We start from the raw sequence: 17,810 nt of genomic DNA on the forward strand, positions 1-17,810 counted from the left end.
ACACACACAGACAAACACACACAGACATTCCAGGGAGCTAAATTACCATCAGTCGAAGTAGCTGGGATGATTTTGGTTTGACACAGACATTGTGGTTGGTGGACAAAAAAAAGTATGTTAGAAAGCTGTAAAAGAATATATTAAGCTCACACACACACACACACAAACATACACACGCTCTAATATAAGCATTACTACAGCGGCAGTCCGAGTGGTACGAAAAGATATCATGAAAAAACAAATCAGTAAAACACAACATGTTGCAATGCGATGTGTTTCCAGCTCTCCGGGGAGGTCATAGTGAAGCTGTGATGATGGCTTAGTGCTTCGTGATCACACACATACACACACACATTTATACACTGATATACTGAAATCACTGGCTTTCAGCAGCCTGCTGTGTGCCAAGGTTATGAAATAATTTGCGTGCACGGGCCTTTCAACACAATTCTTCTTTGCCTCCATTCAAGCCGAGACACGACTCAGGAAAGATAAAAATAGAACCTCGCTGACCTCCTCTTTCTCTCCCCCTATCTCTCTTTCATTGCCATCTTTACTCTCATCTCCCCCCCTCTCTTTCTGTCTCCAGTCTGATATTGATGCAGCTGTCTTGCCCCAGTTGGGAAATGCTTGTGTTCCAACACAGGCAGAGGGGGCGTTCAGGGGTCGAGGCTTCAAGGATTTCTTTACTCTCCCCAGTGGGAAATGTGGCTTTCATCACAACACAATACATACTCACAATAAACTAAATATACAGAAACATAAGATCAAATGAAACAATAGACATAGAGTATTTAAATGATTCACCAGCAAAATGCGGTGCAAATTTGTGGTCCTGAGTGCTGAATAAACGTGAATGTCAAACAGTTTGAACTGGCTCAAATTACAGGTCACCACAGTATTTACATAGAGCCAAACACCAGAATAATTCAGGGATAAATGTACCCTCGCTTGGTTTATTGACAACGAGTTAGGATCCAGTTGTCCCTGACAACCTCCAGAGGTGGTAAGAGAGGGATTTGGCTGCGCTGATATCATCTTGAGCAAAACTCTTGTTTGTTTTTGCAGCCCCATGCACGGCAACAACATAAATGGAAATATATGTTCGCATGCGGACAGAACGAGGAAATGCACGCAAAGCAAACAGGTGGCAAACAGCTGGGATAGTAATTTTAAATTAGCTGGAGTACTGAAAATATTAACTCATAAAAAACAGCGGATTGTTGTGGATGGAGAACAAGCGACCGTCTGCTGTCAATTAAGTCCTGAGCAAACAATGACAACAACTGTATAAAAGTACTCTCTTCTCATCTGTACATGCAGTCTAAGACGACTTTTCAGAGAGCAAGAAAAACAACACATGCATCGTGTTTCACAGTGTGTTTAAAGAATATAAGTGTGAGCTGGTTAAGTGCCAATTTGAGAGACAGAACATGGTCACAGGAGATGTGTGCCAATGTCAGGTCACATAATTAGGTCGTGTCCAGAAATCCTATATTGTAATAAATGTTATCTGGTTAATTTATTCTATCATGATACAGACAGACAGGTGATGGATTAAAGGAAATAAATGAGAAGAGATATATAACGAATGCAGATCCTTCACAGTCACCGAGTGATTTGATGATTATGAAAATTATGTGAGTCATACTGTATGCCATTGTCTTTACAGTCACCAAATCTCAACCCAATTGAACAGCTATGGGAGACTTTGGTGTGACGGCCACAATACCAAATGATTGAATATCTTATGCTTATCCCTCATCTGGGATGAGGAGCATTGAAAGTATCCTGCAGACTTGTGATGGAACAGTTTAATAAGACTATTTATGATGATTTTCACCCAAATTGTATAAGACATATTTAATCCCAGGTGTAACAGGAGTCGATGATGCACTGGTCTAGTCAAGTGCATATCCATAAGTACTGTACTTAAGTATGTAAGTGTAATTTTTACGTCGTTAGACAAAGGCAATTTCAGATTTCACTTTCAAAACATCCAGTTGGTTTAGATATTGTACACCAACAGCTACAATGAACTATTTCATATACTGTATAATAACACCCTGAAAGGACTTTTACTTACTTGTGGTAGCACTGCTTCTGCTTAAATTGGTTATAATCGAGATTTTATGATAACAATGTATCAAATGACAGAGAATAATCATCTGAATATGCAGTTTCAGTTCATTGTTTTGATTTTCCCGGCTATTCTCAACGCTCTCACAGCGTTGTTTTCAGTGTAGCAGGCAGCATTATCCAGAGAAAAGGCTCTAAAAACCCACTGTATGCTACCCGCTCAGCACCAGACATCAGACAGACACAGTTAGAGGCTAGCTGGTGAACATAGTGGAGCATTTAGCAGTTGGATATTTCCCTCAGAAGTTGGTAGAGACCAAAACAGAGCTATAGAGAGTAAACATTGCACTGCTATGTAACTGCTAGATGAACAAATGTTTGTTCACCATATCAACTGAAACGATGATAACAAGTGACCAATTAATCACTTATCGCAGGTTTAGATAAAGGAGTACCTACCATCTCATGCAATCAAATTAAAAGTTGCCAGTTTTGTATAACAACTTCTGAAAAGGACATCCAATATTTCACGCTTTGTTTCCTGGTGTTTCATTCAGGCTAGGCTAGTTTCTTTTCAGTGAAAGAGATCACTATGTTGCTTGAATGTTTCATCTGATTTCTATGTGGTTTCTACTGTCTCTCAGATTGGCTTGTTTCTAAACTATATGTCTGTGTTTTGTGCCGTTTCATTATGATGTAGAAATGTATGTTGCTGAACTTGTGAGATTAGTTCCTTGAAGGAGACTGCTGATAAGTGTGGGATGCTTTAATTTGACTATTTCTCACTATAACACCTTATTGAATCAGCTGCAACCTTCAACGTTTTGCTGAGTGTGCATTTGCAAGGAATGAATAATATATGAGGGTCAGTACTGTACAGCGGCCTTGTTACTTGATTAACCTTTATCAGAAGTATATAAATAACAAGGTACTGTAATGATGCTTGCACACACACACACACACACACACTACAGTATGTGAAGTGAAACTGTTATCACTTCATGATAAAGCATCTGGTTTACAGAAAAGCAGACTTCATGTCAACCCATTGGTTGGCCAATCAGAGATTATGTAATTGACCCACTTCCTTATTCTGTGGTAAAGATGAGGGATTTTTTTCTTAAAGAGAATTCTACATTTTTATTTGTGTTCAGAGTCAAGTGTGGAACACGTCAGTGCTTTGGATCCCAATCTGTACTGGTGTCGAGGGCCTTTTCGGAGTTCTTCAGGAGAAGAAATTATCAATGTTTCAGGTCAGGACTTTCTAAAAACAAGCCTATTTAGGATGATGATGTTTGACCCTAAAAAATAACCAGAACTTTCTGTTCTCAAGCTATTTTACTGATTCATTTATTGAATGAAAGAATGATTCATTATCTCACAATCATATGCAACCTACGTATAAGTTAATATAACTAGAAATACAACTTATTGTTGTTGTGAATCATCTTGTGATTAGCTGAAAGTTTTGATTTGCCTCCTACTATAGCACATTGGTTAAAAGATTGTGACTAAATGAACGTGCAGCTGAGCCAGAATCACGGTACAAGTAGCCTGAACTCTACAGGTCTGCATGGTTTCCGTGAAACATGTAATAATAATAGTTTTATACCACTAATATCACTTTAGCTTGGGGTTTGCACATCAGCAGAAAATTAAGTTTTTGAACATACGTTTCACATTTTCCATTAGGTAATGGATAAATCTGTAAATGCAGAATGTATTTATTCTTTTGAATAACACAGCATGCAAAAAGTCAGTGTGTGTGTTCTTGTATTTCTATCTTTGTGAGAACTTTATTTCAGTTTGAGGACATTTTTTTCTGGTCCTCACCTCTTCAAAGAAGGTTTTAAGGTTACATTTGATTTAGGATTAGTTGAAGGTTAGGGTGAATGTTGATGTCAGGTATGTCATTGGTCCTCGCAAGTATAGAAGTACAAATGTGAAATGTGCTTTTTTTCTTCTGTTGCCCAGTTTGCGTGTTAATCTGAGACATAGAGGAAAATTAAGACCGTAGATATTTTTTAAAACATTTCTGTTTCACTTTAGTCCTTTGTTTCATTTCTGTGTCTCTCTCTTCTCTCCCTCTCCCTTCTCTCAGTTAAATTCAAACATCCATCATTGGCACGACTGTCACTACTGCGTTGCCAAAGCAATAAAATGCATAACAATCTGGAACTCGTGTGTGTGTGTGTGTGTGTGTGTGTGTGTGTGTGTGTGTGTGTGTGTGTGTGTGCGTGTGTGTGTGCGTGTGTGTGTGTGTGTGCGTGTGTGTGTGTTGGGTGTGTGTGCGCGTGTGTGTTTTGATGTATTTCCCATCAGTCCTGGTCATCCTTACCCAACCCTTTCCCAGAATTCACCACTGACTCATTTGAAACAAAGTAAAAGTCAGCTGTTTGACTTAAAAGTATGTGAAGACAAAAAATAAGTATTCAGTTAGCCTCTCACACCTGTTATGGAGATTTGCTCCTCCACATGTAGGAGGTCTGCGGAAGATTTAATAAGACAGGCTTGATGACACCTGTCATAGGAAGTAGCTGGCAGTATCCCTGACCAGTATGATTAGTGGTCGTTGGTCGGTTCTTTCAATATGGTTACAGATGAGCCACATCAGTTGCACATGTGGAAAATCTAAATGATTACCATGTGGATTGCTCCACATGTGATGATACTGTCGATCACATCTTTCTGAAACGTTTTCAGGCAATGATGACTTATTTTGTGATAACATGATGATATTTTATTCAACATGTGAGCCAGAATCACATGGGAGATTTATTTTGTCAATGGTTTGTGGTTATTGTTGACATCTTTCAGCTGTCAATTATAAATTATGAAGTCTTATCCTGGATTTGACCATAATCAAGATGAGACGTTTACGTGGAACACGGAGGGATCACGTTATTCGTCTCCCTTTTAAACATGATTTTAATATTATCCAAGGTTCAGGGGTCTCTGTTGGCTGTGGCTCTCGTCAGACGGTTGGAGGTTCCCAGCTCCTCGTGTTCAGACCAGCATCTAAAAGTGTAGCTAGGGAGGGTGTGAATAGGTGAATGACTGTAAAGTGTCTTGAATTAAAGCGCTACATAAATGTGGTCCATTCTGATTGTCTGGATCAGGCAAGTTTGTCTCCGCCACATCCAGACGACTGTCACTTCTATACTGACTAGTATGAGCTCAGTTTGCCTAAACTTTAGTTACCACCTGTTAGATTGGGCCTCTCCATCTAATTATTATATTTAATGGTCATTGAATGACATCAAAATCTATTTCCTTCACTACCTCACTCTCATTTCATTGTGTAAATCATCCTAAAATGTTTATTATCATATTTTTGTTTTATTGACTAATAGTGTAAATCAAGTTGACTCATTCTGCGAACACCCGGAGCCTACATAATGTGTTTACATGCCACAGTATCCCTGTTTCTATTGGACTACTCCAGGTGGCATATGCAGGTTTCTCAAAACCAGGATAAGGGTTGCCAAGCAGCCTGTAAAATGGTGCAACAGTAGCCCAGTATTTAAGCACAGAATCTGAATTTCTGCTCCATGACCTCCAATTTTATTCCGAGATGATGAAAAAGTAATTTTCTTTTTTTTTCTTTTTTTTTATTTCTGGCAAGCTTCTAGTTTGGTTTGCTTTGGGCTGTTAGTTCAGCTTTTGCTCTGCAGTGTTCCCTGGTCCTTTATTTGGTATAATTTTCAAAGTCCATCACAGCTGCAGGCTTTTTTTTTTGTTACTAAGTTGTGTTAACAAATAAAACAGAATTTTCAAAAGATAGGAGGCAGATTCAACATTGATTAATGTAATCTACACCCTTATGAGTACATAGTTTGTGAGTGTCTGTGTTTCACGTTTATATATATTTTGCAGTTTAAGGCTTAGTTTTAGGGTTCAGGTTACACTTAGTTTAAGGAGTAGGGTAAGTGTTAAGGTTAAGCATGTAGTTGTGATGGTTAAGGGACTGGTATTGCTTCTGGGGATGGATGCTGCAAATTAGCAACTGCTAAAAACACTATAATACACACACTGGATTGCTGTTCTCAGTTGTCAGCTGTATCAGTCCCTATTAAAATAAACCATAAATAAATAAGGTTAGGGTAAAGGGCTATAGTCTATAGGGAATGCATTATGTCAATGAGATGTCCCCACAGGGTTAGACGAACAAACGCGTATGTGTGTGTGTGTGTGGTTGAGTTTGTGTGATTCTGTGTCTGTATGTTGCTTAATGGACCCGCACGCACACTTTGACGTTGTGTCGAGAGCAGGCTCCTCATCGTCATGGAGACAATCAGCGGTTCACGCTTCAGCTTCTCTGAGAGGTTAGGCATCATGCTGTCATGTCCCGCCCCCAAAACACACACACACAAACGCAGGTGCAGCACACACCTTCACATGCATACAAACACTAGTGACTTATCTGAATTTCACAAGTTGTTATTTCAACCACATCTCTTGAATGAGAAGATTGTATGCAACGTGAAGATGAGGCAAGATGGATGTTTTTCTGTTTTTCATTGAGTAAAGGCACATCCACAGTCCACCCACTGAGTTTATCTGTAAATAGCAGCACTTTTGGAATTGTTACTTAACTCAAGATGAGTTTGGGAGTATTTTCTGAAGTATTTCTGACGTAAAGTTGAGTCTAGCATTATTTTTCTGAAGTGTTTTAATCTGAAACAGAGTCTGGCAGTATTTTCAGTGATGTTTACTAAGCAGTATTTTCTAGTCATACTTACACATGAAGCTGAGTTTGGCAGATTTTTCTTGCTGAAGATGACTTCAGCAGTGTTTTCTCTAATATTTACAGTCTGAAGCTCAGGTGAACACTGTTTTCATGCAGGTGGCTCCTTTTTACCGCCTCCCTCATGTGACTTAAATGCAGCGTTCCTGTGGAGTTACAGCACACGCTACTCTTGATTGTGGGGGCTCACTGCAAACTCTTTGGGGACCTAAAATACCCAGCGTGCCAACGATATGACAGCGACAGAGTACTGTAAGATTAAATCAGACGGATGGATTAGTTTTCGGAGTGAATTACAGAACGAGGCAGGAGAGAGGAAGAGTGTCATCCCTCCATCTGGTGTCAAGAGGTCATCATCTGACTCCTCCCACATTCAGTGTGTGTGTGTGTGTGTGTGTGTGTTTCACAGCATGTGTTTCCCATCTGGTTCCTCCCAGTTCCTCAACACTGACTTCATGCTGACCTCTTTCCCTCGTCTTTCTTTCTTCATTCTTTTATTGTTTCTTAAGTACATTTCTCTCGCTCTCTCTCCCCCTTATTCCCAAAGTCTCTCAGTCTTCATTGCTCTCTCTCCCGACTCCTCTCTCTCTCTCTCTCTCTCATTTCATCCCTCCATCTTTCCGTACCTCCTTTACTTTCATCAGTGTAACGCAACACCTCGGCCTCTTGCTTGTCTCAGTGTGTGTTTGCGTGCGTTTGACACCATGATGTCATCACCCCTACTTTCCCCAGCTAGATGCCACATACATGTAGTCATCCTCCATCTCTCTCATTTGTTGCCTGTCATTCGGCTTCCTGCATGGCTAAAGATAACCATCAACATATAATTTAATCTAATTATAAGCCTTGTTACAATAAAGGGTAAATCCTTGAATGGGGGTGACATCATTCCTTTTGTTTCCGTGCCTCGCCACTTGCGCCATGAGATTCTTAGAATTATGTGCCAATTTACACACAATGTGTTTCATTTTCTTGATCCACATGTAGCAATCTGCCTGTATCTTCCTTTTTTTTAAGATCCTCAAACTTGTTGCCAGAGAATTCTTGAAACAAGTGAACAGAATTGGAAACAAGTGGAATTACCTCACTCTGCTGGCAGAGGGTTTCCACTCGCCTCAAGGAAGAAACAACGATTCAGGACAGAGATCTGAACTAAATTGCTGCACCAAATCATTGAGATTTGTGTTTTGTAAACTTCCCAACGTCCTTGTTGCCAGAAAACATGAATCATCCAAAGTAGATTGTTCCAGTGTTTAATGCTGTGATACTTTAGCATACACTGTGTTGAGTGATACAAGGCTTCCATTCGTATGCTTTAGCATGATGCAACATGAGAGACAGGAAGTGTCCATTTTTATGTCTTTAGAGGGAAAGTGAGAACTTTCAGCAGCTACAACTCTAAATGTCTGCATTACATAGAGGAAATATTGAGCTTTTATTTATTTATTTTTACAATTTTACACACTAACATCTGCAAGAAATCTTAGGGAAAGCAAGCTGAGTGGTCAAATGAATCAGACAGGACAACAACAACACATAGCCACCTCAGGCTGAGTATTTGTGTGACCACATTGATTTTTAAGTAGTTTGTGATTACACTGAATATTTTGAGTGTGCTCATTTGATTTCCAAATAGCTCAGTATTTGTTTACATCCTGTGTTATCACCTGACCGCTCGTGTTGCTTATCCTCCTGGACTTCAACCTATCGATCACAGAGCTGTTTTAAAGTTTTTTGGGGCAAGTCCACGTCTAAGTTAAAAGTCACTTTAGACAAGTTCAAGTCAAGTTCACATATATAAACTGCAAATCAAGATGTAAGCTTTAAAGGTCTCATGCCAACAGTTACATGACATGCACATTTTCCTTTTTTAGTTTAAGTTTCAAGTCTTCATTCGTGTGACTGGTGTCCAAGTCTAGAGTGTCCAGATCTTGGCAAGCTGTTAGAAAGTGAATTTTTACTGTAACACTTATTATACTAGTTGTTAGTAAGACAAGAAGTACATGTCTTCCTTGGACTAATGACCAATTAGCCCATCGTCCGTCATCACAAAATGAACAATGGTCAAATACACTAGTTGTCATATTTGAGGTATTCTTATGGTTTGACATTGACACAAGCCAAAAATTTTCTTTTTGACAAGTTATCATGATGTGATTAAGTTTGTTTAAGATATTATTTGGGCATTATTCTGCCTTTATTGATAGGGTGACAGCAACGTGCTGCAGGCTGGATTCAAACCCAGGCTGCTCTTGTAACCTTGTACATGGGGCGTACGTTTCTACCAACTGAGCTAATCGCGCCCCATGGTATGTTCAAGTTGAAGGGATTTTTCACACACATGCAGGCGGTGACTACAAATGGGTTGAAATTTAAGTTGTGCATAATTTGGGCTTTAAGCATGCTCGCAATGTTGTTATTGTGAGCTATTCAAACATGACAAAAGAATTACACGGCTTTATTATTGTGATCTTTAAAATGGCAGAAGTTGTGTCATACACGCTTGCAACCAGATTTATCTAAAATGTGGGATCTTGACACTGATTTGTATTTAAGTGTTGAGGCAAACAAAATGCTAATGATATGAAAATGTCTGTCCATGAGCCAACAGTGACAGTGACATTGGCCTTAATGGCGCTCAAGGTTAATTTAGTTATAGATGTCGACACTCATTTAGGTCCAGCCGTTGGGTGACATCCACATCTTTACAGTGAAGGAGGAGAAAGGCGTGTTGTGACCCTTTGGGCTTTCCATATCTTTACAACTTCCGAGGTCGGAAGTTGGAGCTTACGAGGAGCACTTGAAGGCAGCATCAGTCTTCTTATGTACTCCCTCAGTGTCTGCTGTCTCCCTGAGCTCTATCATTCTTCCCATTCAGCTTCCTGCCCTATAAATATTTGAGCAGCCCCATTAGTGAGTGAGGTAATCTTAACGCGCACACTCACGCACACACTCACGGAAACTGCCATTAAGGCGTAGTAGTGCCTAATAGTCTTGTCGGTGCGTTAGGCCCCGGAGCTAACGGGCTAATTAAGAGCGAAACAGGTTTAACGAGTTTAGACTGTTCATTAAGGCAGAAACCTGATTAATTAACAGTCGAGGGGGAGAGTTCGTTAATGAGTTGTGTGATTAATTAAAACTACGATGACAGAAAGTGTAACTTTAAATGGGGAAAAAGGTGAGGAATGATTACTACCACCGAAAGGACGGGAAGAAAGAGAGAAAAAAATGGGATGGAAAAGATAAGAAGGAAGAGAAGGTGAGGAAGGAGAGAAGGAATAGAAACAGGGGAGCGATGAGAGGATGAGAGTATGAGAGAGGGAGGTAGGTACAGAAAAGAGAAGAAAAAGAAACAAAGATGGAGGCAGAGAAAGTAAAGATAGAGAGACAGAGGAAGGGATGGGGGGGGAGGGAGAGAGAGATGGCGAGGGAAATAAAAAGGAGAAAGTGAAGAGGGAAAAGGTGACAGAGAACGAAAGAGAAATATGGAAACTGTCCCAACAATGGACAACCATCCAAGTTGGGTGAGAGACATGGAAAAAGAGAGAGAGAGGTGGCAGAGGTCAAAAAGACATAAAGACATTAAAACAAAGAGAGACTGTGGAGAGAAAAACAAAAGCTTAATACAACAACCCCCCCGCCCTCTCTCTCTCTCACACACAATTTGTTGAATGTTGGCTCTTTGTGTTTGGTGGTGCAGAGGCCGAGTCGTGTGATTGCTCCGCTCACTGGACATCTGAGGTCAGAGGAATTCAACCTCGAGAAGAAATGGTTCAAAACGCTCAACTGCAAGCTGGAAAAGAGATAAACAGTGTAAATATTTCCTTAAAAAAGCTCTCCCTATATCCTGCATATATTCCTGCATTTATTTCATTTGGACAGTGCTCTCAAGCTAGTTTATACTTTTGGAGTTACAGTAAGAGGCAGAAAAAGACAGAAGAGTAAAGAAAGACGGAGATGAGTGGTGATGTGAGGTGGAAGTGAGAAGGAAGAGAGGGAGGGAATCCAGAGGAGACTAGAAAAGAGAAAAGAAGGGAGGGAAGGTAAGGGAGGAGGGAGAGACAAAGGCAGAGAGGATCAGGGGAGGAGGAGCAGGTGCTGCTGACAGCGCCTTCTTCTGTTCCTATGGTTTCCTCGTCCTGTGTGTGTGTGCGTGTCCTCACAGACAGAGAGAGAGACAAAACAGTAGTAAAGACTGCAGGAGTAAATGGGAACAGTGTCACATGAAACTATTGGCTGTGTGTGAGTGCTGTGTAGGTTCAGCCACGTGTGGGACATATAGTAAGCAATAGCACTTAATGATGGGTATTTTGCTTTTAATATTATGACACAAATTTGTTTTGAGGAAGAAATACAATTTCACTTTAAAGCTTGATTTATGCTCGTGTGTTTGGGGATTATAGCCTCTTACAGTAGCTACAATAAAGCTGAAAGTGATCCCGCCCTAACCCCCAAAATGTAACTACAAATCAGGGCGGTGGTGGCTATGGAGATTGCGAGCAATGCGAAAGGTCAGTTTTAGTTTGCTTGTGTTTTCTCCCACAAGTTTCCGACACCAGTGGAGATCCCCGTGAACACAACATGGACTCCAGACAACACAAACAGTATTTTCTGATCTGGCAAAGCCGTTTCCATTGCAAACCTGCAACGTTAATACAAGAAAGCAAACTTTGGGGAATACATTTAGACCATGGCAACAAATAACACATACCTAAATGATAAATTATGTAGTTTATGTGTGACAACTTTTCTGTTATTAGACCTCTGTTAACCTCATATGTTAAGGTCTGGTTATGTTTAGGCAACACGAGAAAGAAGGCTAGATCATGGTCATGGTTAAAAGAGGATTTGTGGTGATATAATGACATTACACTACTTCCGCCTTTGCTTCTGAGAGAGAAGAGCCATTATTCGCCTATGCAGATTAGAAAACCCTAAACAGAGGTTGTTACTTGAGCTTAAAGAAACTCAGGTTGTCTAAATAGACCTGGATTTTCTAAAAAGAAGAGAAAAAATACAAACTATAGTTTCTTAATACTTAACAAGGCAGAGTAATGGAGACCAGTATCTCTGCCGACTGTCTGCAGCAACAGGAAGAATGAATCTTTAATCAGTTTGAGCTTATGTGAAGTTAAACACGTATCGATGCGATCTGAATGAATTGTTTTGTTTTCTGTTTCCTGGAAGCTGAAATTCACCTGACCTCTGCACATGATCCTCCCTCCCTCTCTCCCTCCCTCTCTCTCTCTCTCACTCTCTCTTTCTTTCTCTCTCACCCTCTTTGTTTCATCCTCTGTAAGCCTTATTGTTCTCTCCGGATTCGTGCGATCTCCCTCCCCTTTACTCTTCCATCACATTCTACATCTCATTCGGTCTACCCCTAGTCTTTTTTTTCCCTCTCTCTCCCTCTTCATATCATTTATTTATCCCAGGGGGAAAAAATAAATGTGATCTGAATGAAAATCTGCAGCATTGAAAACTGTGGCCACTGTATTGACAGTAAACATCCATCTGGTTTCCACAGAGACGAGGAAGCAGGACACACCGTGCAGGATATTTAGCTGCTCTCGGGTGTCATGTACCGGTGGCGTGTAGGGGCACTCCCAGATACAGTGTTGAACACATACACACTCAGGCATGCATGATACACTCACAAACTGATAGGAGACTGAAGTGTAGATTGGATAAGTCTTTGACAAAGGTTCTGCTAATGGACAGAGTTTAAACTGAGGCCTTTTGTTGTCCAGTTACAAAACACTACAGTATATGGCCAAAAGTGTGCAGACAACCTTGTCTGTGGGGAAATGGTAATGCTACAGCATACAATATTTTATATAATCCTGTTTCAACATGCCCTCGTGCACAAAGCCAGGTCCATAAAGAAATTGTTTTCCCAGTTTAGTGAGGATGATTGGCCTGCACTGAGCCCTGACCCAGTGAGCCAAACCTTATCGCCCAACATCTGTGCTCTTGTGTCTGAATCCCTGCAGCCAGCATCCCCAACATCTTGCAGACAGCTTTCCCAGGAGAGTGGAGGCTGTTAAAGCAGCAGATTAAAGCCCATGGTTCACGACTGAGCTGTTCACCCATCGTACATGTATATGGGTGCAATGTTTGGGTGTCCACATACTTTGGTCCATGTTTCCTGTCTTCTTTTCTTTTTATTGACTATTTTCTCTTCTCTCCATGCTCTGCCAACATGAATGTATTTTACATATCATGCAAATAAAGTGATTGAAGTTCAAACAAGAAAAGGAAATTGCTAAAGAAAGATGCAAATCAGTAGTAAAAATTGCAGCAGGAAATGGAACAGGAAAAATGTTTTTATATGCGGGTCTATTGTACAAGTTGCAGTAACACACACACACACTGTACGCAGGCAGCAATCTGATTTTCGCGCTTGTATATTTTTGGGAAGAATTTCAGGCAAAAATCAAGTAGAATTAGCTGTTTCTTATTCGTCTAGTTTTCTCACTGAGCCATCTGTGCTACTGAGAGTTCAGGCTTTTTAATTCTATAAGATGTTAGTCATCCTTCTGAACACACACACACACACACTCAGACCACACACCTCCTACCTACCTGCTGCTCTGCGGATGTGAGGGGACAGAGATTAGCTCTGTGCGTGGGTGGACAGTCAGCACTGGTGTGTGTGTGTGTGAGTAACGGGTGTTGGGGACAGTAGTCATTCAACCACCCGCCCCCATTGTGTCAAGAATAAACTGCAGTGCACTCAGACACACACAGCACATACCTTTTGCTGCTTATAAATAAAGAGGCAGGACAGATGAAGATGGTGCGAACTGGCCAGCAGCCATCATCCAAATGTTGGTATACATTCTGGCAGAGTCTTGGAAGGTTTTTATACTCCTTTGGCCAATTGTGCAGCAAACCAACCGTCATTTGGTCCTTCTGGAGTTGTATTCTTTTGTAAACATCACGTTGACTGGCAAACTAGGGAAGCTGGCAGTTGCATCCTGAGCTGTAAGAGTCATCGTGATGGCGGCTGTCTTCTTGGAAACCCTTAAAAATCTCTCAGCATTTTAGCAATCAGTTTTCTTTTACTTTTCTTCTCTGTTCTATCTTTTCTTATCCACTCAGAACAGGACATACAGAAGAATTAGTTAGTGATTAATTAGTGCAGTGAAAGCTCACAATAAAAAATAAAACACATTTATCCCTCAAGAAGGACTCATGCTCTCACTTTTAAGGTGAAAAGAAAGTATCAAGAGCAGGGACACTTCGGTTTTCATTGGGGTTTTTTGGTGCGAAGGAATGCACAAGATACAGTGTTTCAAATTAAGTTGGTACATAAACATAATGGACCTAACATGAGGTCATATCTATAGCACCCAGCATGTTGTTTGTCTGGCATTTTGGCCTTTATTTAAAAAAGGACAATAGAGAGATGACAGAAAATGAGGGAAGAGGGATGGCAACAAAGGTTCTGAGCTGATGATGTTGCGGGCTGTATGATTTAACACCCAACCTTCTATGACAAAAATGACAGACTTGGTGTTAAAATACCAGTATGATGGATATTGGCGAGCATATTTAATTTTAGAGAAGTGTCAGTGGTCCAGGTACCCTCTCACAATCAGCATTTTCACACTCAAGTCAAGTGAGTCGAGCATTTCATATCAGTGATTCATTATGTTATGGTGTCTTTCTTGTCATGAACCTGACCCCCTTCTTCTTCAGCGCAATCACAACACTGATTTGCCCAAGACAAATTATTTTGAAGATCAAGGACAGTCTAGTGTAGTTGGTAGCCTTGTGAGCTTGTTTGGCTTCAGATGTCTGCGCTCCTGACCGTCACGCTGTGTGATTTTGTGTCACAAACGTGTGAAATTTACACCTCAAATCTGCATCATGTGTAGTTGGAGGTTAACAACAGAAATATGAATGTACACTAGATGACTGTAATCGGCAGTCTTTTCCGGTCAAATGTTTAAAGTGACATTACATACAGACTGTGGTGGACTGGTAATCTGGCATACCGGGCAAATGCCCAGTGAGCCGACGCACCTTTGGGGCCGGTTCAACTGTTTTTTAAAAAATGGGCCAACGGTTGGCCCATAAAGCACAGACAGTGGCCCATTGGGTCATTTTCTATACTGACACTGGGCTGGCCTAGTCACATGTCTTACTGGCCCCCACCCCCTCTCCATGAGGCCTCTGTAAGGTCAATGCTAATACCATAATCATAACGCTATCATAAAGTGAGACTGTTACCTTCTCGCCATAAGCTATTTGACATTGTTTTTGTAGCTAGCATAGTTTCCTAATGCAGTCTTAACTTTGGCTAACTGTCCTAATGGCTGAAGTGAGGTTATTTTGTCAGCATCATGTTGGCTAATCCCACGCTGCTGTGAAAATGACTTGTAGGGTACTTGTACTTGCATATGAGTTGTGTACTAACGGCCACCTCTGATCACCATGGAGTCAATAAATGAGTGTGAATGAGTACACTGATTCACTTGCACTGGTACACTTATCCACAGCACAACTCAGCTGGTTTGGGAGAATATTAGATATACATATTATATAGAAGCAAGGTGTGTTGGTGAGGAGTGTCCGACCGATGCCAGGGCTGATTTTTTGGCACAGTTCAGCCCTGTATACAGAACGCCTTGCACAAGGATAAGTGAACGGTAGATTTTCACAAAAGAAATGTATTGGCTCAACTCTGAGTGTTCTGGGTGGGTTTTTAGGACTATTATAACCTTCACAGAATTACAGGTTTCCTGAGTTCAACTACAAGCCCGTGCTGTTTTTTCTATATAATTTGCTTTTGTAAAATTCTTATTCTTTAGTTGTTGGTTCCATAGTGAATACTAAGCGTTATTACCCTCTATAATAGGCAGCTTCCAGTGCCCAGCAGCAAAAAACTGATTATACTGGGCTACACTCTGTCAGCCTCACCTCGATAAATACAGGTAAGAAAAGTCCTAATTGTATCCTGTTTGGTTTGTGAAGTCTGGAAGTGAAAGTTGTGGTAATTATCCACCCTATATGGTGTGAGTTCTATTATAGGTGTTGTTGCAAGGCTCAGATTGCAGATTTCTGATGCAACGCTGTGAAAATGGCCTCCAGGACGACTTGGTTCCTGAGAGGAAAACTAACTCAGCATTATAGTGCAGCTAAACCTGCCTGCAGGCTTTTTTAACGATGGGAAGGAGGAGAGCAGAGGAGAGGAGACAAAATTAAATTAGAGAAGTGCGGATAATAAGGTTTGTGTAGGGAAACGAATGAATGAAAAGACGAAAGAAAAAGAAACTACAAAGAAAACAAATATGCGTAAACAAGGCAGTGAGGGTAGACTAAAAGAAGGGGGAAGGAAGAGAGCAGGAGAGTAGAGGAAACAAGGAGAGGAGAGAAGAGGAGATTGAATAAAAAAGAAGGGAGGCGAGTGGGGAAGAGGGATGCAGATGACAGAAAACTGCTTACATAAGTGTAAGCATCATGCCTGCGCACACACTCACAAACACACACACACACTCTCGTATACACCAGGAATAGTCTTGTGCCCTGAATTTGACTCGAACTTTTTAAAGCTCAGCTGTAGGCTGGAAGCTCCTACTCTGAAAGCAGCAGAGTGTTGATGCATCATTCATTCAAAGACTCTCTAAGGGTTTGTTGCAGAAAACACACAATTTCTACAATATGCACAATGCTAATTCAATATGAATACATGAAGGAGGGCTTCTATAATGGTCTCTAGTGTGCAGAGGTTTCGCTGTTTGCGTCACAGACGTCTCTGCGGCCACAGCTGGAGGCATTGTGGCTAAATATATATCAACAAGGAAAGAGGAGAGATTGTTGTGGTCTGGATGAAGGTCAGTTTGGAGAAGTTTGGAGTTAAAATGAAACATCTGATAAAGTACATGTCTATTTAATCTTATTTACTCTGAACATTGCCCTAGTCTCTACTAGGGGTCTGCACAGGACCCAAATTCAGCCTTTAGTAGGATCTTTAAATGTACATAAAATCAACTTCGCGGAACGCTGTCTCTCCTAGGTTTTGTAAATATAACCAAAGGTTCAGAAAAGGGCAAAGATATTGATTAGAAAGGTTGTGGAAAAACATTATGAAAGCTGTATTTTTTTAAGCTAGCAAAGTAGCCTAATTGTGGTTTAACTTTGTTGGAGGGCACTCCAGGAGTTCAGTATTGCGGTTCCATGAAGTCGAGGGACTTGTGTCAAAACTGGGCCAAGATCAAGCTCCAAAACTCCATCCCCCAGTCTCTAACACAGTCTTTCTTTAAAAATTTGAAGCCCAACCAAGAGAAACCAGATGACAGAAGACATTATTCAGCTGTTTTCACAGTGAAAATAGGACTATTCATGACAAATAAATAGATTTTCATGTGTAACTAATGCAAAGAGAAAACACAAAAAAAGGGCGCAGGGGATTTTGCCATTATTAACAAGAAAATTAGACGAATGAGAAAAAATATATAAAATTAATAGGAGGTGCTATTTGTGGGGTGTTGGTGTTTTTAAACTCACAGCCAGTGAAATGGCTTGTTTGGGGTTTCCAAGATCTTGTTATCTGAATTGCCAAGACTTTCTCCACATCTCCAGAGCTTGACCAAATGGAGCTCCTGCAGGACACACAGGATGTTTGCCAGTGATGTTCTGATCAAGTTTTATTTGTTTCATATTGGGTATCTGCCGATGTTGAGTCAGATCCATTAATACTAACATCTGTAGCCTTCTAAAATTTGGCCCACCTTATTTTTCACAAGCTACTGGATCCAAGTTCTGAAGGCCCTGATTCAAAACCATGAAGTTGATCAGGTTACGTTATTGTTATTATGTGGATGATTATTTAACAGGGAGAATGTGACTCCTGACACACGTAAGACTTACCTACCAGCTGAGACATGTCCTTTTAATCGAAGAAAGCAACGGTCAGGGACGGTTTAAAACAAGTGTGTTGTGAGTGAGTGTTTTATACTACTCTTTGCTGATAAGAAAT

The 17,810-nt window shown here is 40.7% G+C and overlaps 1 protein-coding gene across 4 annotated transcripts in view; it reads left to right on the top strand.

Annotated features, from left to right (window-relative positions):
- hivep2a (HIVEP zinc finger 2a) overlaps positions 1-17,810 on the top strand; it is a 132,175-nt gene that overhangs the window by 78,466 nt on the left and 35,899 nt on the right. The window contains exon 4 of one of the 4 annotated variants that reach the window (XM_046061554.1): positions 3,234-3,332. The exons of the other annotated variants lie outside the window; for them this stretch is intronic. The gene's annotated coding sequence lies outside the window, so the exon portion shown is untranslated. The remainder of the gene's footprint in view (positions 1-3,233; positions 3,333-17,810) is intronic. 4 annotated transcript variants of the gene reach the window in all.

Source organism: Micropterus dolomieu, linkage group LG10 (assembly GCF_021292245.1).
Source record: "Micropterus dolomieu isolate WLL.071019.BEF.003 ecotype Adirondacks linkage group LG10, ASM2129224v1, whole genome shotgun sequence".
NCBI lineage: Eukaryota > Metazoa > Chordata > Actinopteri > Centrarchiformes > Centrarchidae > Micropterus > Micropterus dolomieu.